At 60.2% G+C, this 4,307-nt stretch overlaps 1 protein-coding gene and 1 long non-coding RNA gene across 9 annotated transcripts in view; one reads left to right on the top strand and one right to left on the bottom strand.

The window, feature by feature from the left end:
* LOC122563239 (synaptotagmin-B) overlaps positions 1–4,307 on the top strand; it is a 640,974-nt gene that overhangs the window by 603,245 nt on the left and 33,422 nt on the right. The gene's annotated exons all lie outside the window — the stretch shown is intronic.
* LOC122563240 overlaps positions 943–4,307 on the bottom strand; it is a 20,693-nt gene continuing 17,328 nt past the window's right edge. The window contains exon 3 of the long non-coding RNA XR_006315536.1: positions 943–1,446. This is a non-coding gene — a long non-coding RNA (uncharacterized LOC122563240). The remainder of the gene's footprint in view (positions 1,447–4,307) is intronic.

The following is a 4,307-nucleotide window of genomic DNA, read 5'->3' on the forward strand; positions in this document are numbered from 1 at the left end:
TCTGCTGTTTCACTCCTTCGTAAGGGGTGGGGGCAGATGGTAATTGCCCCCCGCCGCTTGCAGCCTGTAAGCGGCACCCCATACACAGCGCCGTTTCGAGATATGGCTGTGTGGTGAGCTAATCGATATTTGAGGGAAGCGTTTTCCCGTATGACTCCGATGTTCTCAATGTGAAACAGGGGAAATGGCCCAGACCCTGGGGTGACCACGGGAATCAGGAGGACAATCCCGACTCCTGTCGCCTCACTGACCTCACAGTCGGGAATCACTGGGTATACTCTGGCCATACCCTTCAGAGTCCGGCTGTCGAATGGACCAGAGTGCCCCGCGAGTGAGGCCAGTTTGGCGCTGTCGATCCAGTCGGGCACCTCCCCACTTTGGTCAAGATTATGCCGGATCTGGGCTACCATCCACAGGCCATAGGCATGGCACAGCTGCCCCTCATGGATAGGGGCTGTGTTTTCTCTTTCCCGGTCTATAAGGCGGTTAATGGTGTGGGCGTGTGTTTGCAGGACTGCAATGCTGTCGAGCTGGATGTATGCTCCCTCTTCCCCCAGGAGTGCCTGGTCTGCCTGATTTGTGAGAGACCTCTGTAGCAGGTCCCTCATTACCCCTTTTAGTTGCTCGATCTTTTCGTTAAGGCCCTGGATGTCTAGGGAGTTTACTACGGATGTCCCCGTGTTGAGTCCTGTGAGAGCATCGTTGACTATGTCCCGTCTGTGTTGTGTGTGTGTTATGCATGTCAGTCCGGTAGTGGGTTGCCCCCATGGCGTCTATGGCCCTCTCTCTAACCTCCTTCCCCATCATGGCGTATAGGTTGCGTACCTGTGCTGTGCAATAGTCCGGTACCCGGATGCCCGATATATTGACCAGCACAGGTACGACCTCGTGTCGGACGTTGTCATAAAGGGCCTCTCCCTCATCTCACAATACCAGTCCCGCCGCAGGCCCCAGTCCCAGAGAGGAGCACAGCAATATCTCGGGAGTCGTGGTCGGGGGTGGTGTGGTTGGGGCGGGTGGAAAGCACAAATACAAGGAGATTAATGCGGCATTGGTGGGCTCATAATACCCGCAAACAGACAGATCCCGTAAAGTAAAAGCATCAAAGGCCGGGACAGAGGCGAGGTCCTCCGGCATGGCACACATTGTTCCGAACATGCAACCCCCAAGTCCATCGACTCAGCACGCCGGAGGCAGGTCGGCCGCGGGTCGCGCTCCGACGTGCAGAATAAACAGAGTGTCTGTACGCCCCAGAGGACCTCCAGCCAGGCATTGTAGAACGCATCGATCTCGTCGGGCTTGTCCGTTGCAGGAATACAGATGGCGTCGGACGCGTTGAAGGTAACAGTGGTGGTAGAAGTTGTCATGTATCTCGAGGAAAGAAGGCATCAGTCATAGGGCGAAGAGGAGAGCAGGGAGGAGAGCGGTGCACCGGTGAAGCATGATCTGTGAGAAGAGAGGGAGAGAGAGAGGGGCACCCTTACCAAGGGTGTAGGGTTAGTGTGTGTAGGAGCAGGCCCCCCGGACCGGTCCACCTGTCGCAGTGTAAGGAGAAAAAGGAGGCGGTTAGAGTCAAGTCAAAGGGGGGGGGGGGGGGGGTGTCTGTGCGATCGGGGCTTAAGGGAAGGGTTTAAACTGGGACCAGTGTTTCCATCTGCCCTTTCCTTTCATGTCGACACAGGCGCAAGTGTCGCTGGTGAGGATGATTTCGTGCGGTCCCAGCCACCGGGGGGCGAAGCCGGGTCGGTCGGGGGCGGCCATGACCAGGACTTTGTCCCCAACTCCGGAAATGGGTTGGGCGGGCAGATGCGGTTGCAGTTTTGTCTGGTCCCTAATGTCCTGCTGGTTGCGCGCAGCTGCGCGTCCAGCTGCCTGATATAGCGCGTCATCCTGTCCCTCAGGGGGGCCATGTCTTCCCCCCCCGACCATGACGTTCTCTGGTAGTCGCATGGCCCATCCCGTCATGATCTCGCAGGGAGTGAGGCCAGTGGAGCGGCCTGGGTTGGCCCTTAAGCGCATCAGTATGCAGGGCAGAACGTCCACCCAGCCCTACCCTGTTTCGGTGATCGCCTTCGCGATCGCCGCTTTGAGGGTCCGGTTCATGCACTCGACCATCCCAGAGTTCTGGGGATGGAACGGGACGTGGAAGCGCTGTCTGATGCTTAGGAGGCGGCAGGCCAGTTTCATTGCGCGTCCGGTGAAGTGCGTGCCCTGGTCCGAGTCAATCTGGAGGGGGACCCCCCCAGCGCGGGAAGATGTCAAAGGCCAGCACTCTGGCCACGGTGGCGGATGTACAGTCCTGTGTAGGGAAGGCTTCTACCCAGCGCGTGAAATGGTCAACGATCACCAGGCAATACTTCTTGCCACACCTGGAGGGTAGGGGGCCTGTGAAATCAACCTGGAGGTTCTCCCAGGGCCCCTTGGGCCGTGGCTGGTGCGCCAGGGGAATGCGCAGGGGCCGCCCCGGGTTGTGCTGGGCGCAGACAACGCTTCGGCGGCAGTGTTTGGCCACGTCGCGGCCGAGGCCGGGCCACCACCAGTCGGTCTGGAGCCTAGCAAGCGTTCCGTCGCGGCCTGCATGGTCTGGCTCGTGGTGTAGTTGCATCAAGGTCGTTCTGATGGCCGCGGGGGCCCCGACCCTGTCGCCATGCCGCCACACTCCATCGAGGTCGCGGGCTGCACCCTTTGCCAGCCAGTCCTCTACTCTCCGGGCTGTGCGCAATTCTGGACGCCCAGGACGTTCACATCCCGGACCTCAGTAGCCGGTGCTGCATACGCGGGCGGTAGCTCCACGCCTACAGCGGCCTTGGCGGCCAGGTCGGCCCAATGATTCCCTAGCTGTTCAGGGGTGGTGGCCCGCTGGTGTGCTTTGATTTTCATCACTGCGGCGAGCAGGGGGAGGCGTGCGGCCGCCACCAGGTCGCGGACCGTATTTTCGTGTTTAATCTGGCCACCGCCGGCCGTAATAAAGCCCCGGCGGCTCCACGCTGCCATGTAATCATGGATTACCCCGAATGCGTACTGGCTGTCGGTAAAGATGTTTACCCGCTTGCCTGTACCCAGGCGGAGTGCAGCGATGAGGGCGACCAGCTCCGCGACCTGGGCGGAGGTGTCGCCCCCCGCCCATCGTTCCCTGTGCTCGGGTGGACCCGGTATGGTTGACCACCGCCCATCCCGTTTGGTAGGACCCCTCGACAAGCCTACGTGAGCCGCCCACATACAAGGTCAGGTCGGGATCAGGGACCGGTCTGTCGGCCACGCAGTCCCCCTCTGCCGAGTCGATGGCGGCCTGGCAATGGTGGGGATCCCCTACCGCGATAATCCCGTCGGCGGGGTTTGGCCCTGTGTCCCTAACGATCTGAATGGACTGGTCCCGGGGGAGGAGAACCACCTCCCAAGTTGCCCTGTGGGCATCCGAGACCATCCGGAGGCGGCCCGTATTCAGGAGTTCGACTATCGTGTGTCTAGTGTGTAAAATTATCTGGCCGGACATGCTGACCGGCTCACACACCCGGACCACCCATGCGGCGCAATCCAGCGCCGCCACGCAGCGGTGCATGCCCTTCACGACCGGGAACTCCTTTGTGGAGTAGTAACCCACTGGTCTCATGTGGTCGCCTGAGGTTTGGGTGACAACAGCGCTGTAAAACCCCCCTTCGAGGCCGTAAAAGATGTGGAAGGTCTTTGATAGGTCGGGGAGGCGCAGGGCCGGGCACTGAGGAGATGGGACATTAACTTAGAATAAGCGTTGTCCTGTTCAGGTCCCCATACCACCCTCTCCGCTCCTGGCCTGCCCCCTTCACTAGGCGCTGAATGGGTTCGGCGATAGTAGCAAAATGTGCAATGAAAGAGCGGCAGTTGTTAAAAAGCCCCAAGACGCGGCGGATTCCCCTGACTGTGTCCGGCCGCGGCATGTCGGCGATGGCCGACTTGCAGTCGGGGGATAGGGTCTTGCTTCCCTGGCTGATGTCGTGTCCCAGGTACCAGACTTTAGCCAGTCCGACCTGGGCCTTCGTGGGGCTTATTTTGAATCCTGCCCGGCCGAGGGCTCCCAGGTGGTGGCGCGCGTCCGTGGAATCGATCAAAAGGTCGTCTACAAACTGTAGGAGGGTGCTCGAGAAGGGGGAGAGGTCGCACCCCTCCAGGGTCCGGCTCATCACCGTGTGGAAAATGTTAGGGCTGTTGTGGAAGCCCTGCGGCAGGCGGGTCCATGTATACTGTCTGCCCCGCAGCGTGAAGGCAAACTTGTCCTGTGAGTCACGGTGCAGGGGAATGGACCAAAAGCCATTCGCCACGTCCAGGACCGT

Source organism: Chiloscyllium plagiosum, chromosome 26 (genome assembly GCF_004010195.1).
Source record: "Chiloscyllium plagiosum isolate BGI_BamShark_2017 chromosome 26, ASM401019v2, whole genome shotgun sequence".
NCBI lineage: Eukaryota > Metazoa > Chordata > Chondrichthyes > Orectolobiformes > Hemiscylliidae > Chiloscyllium > Chiloscyllium plagiosum.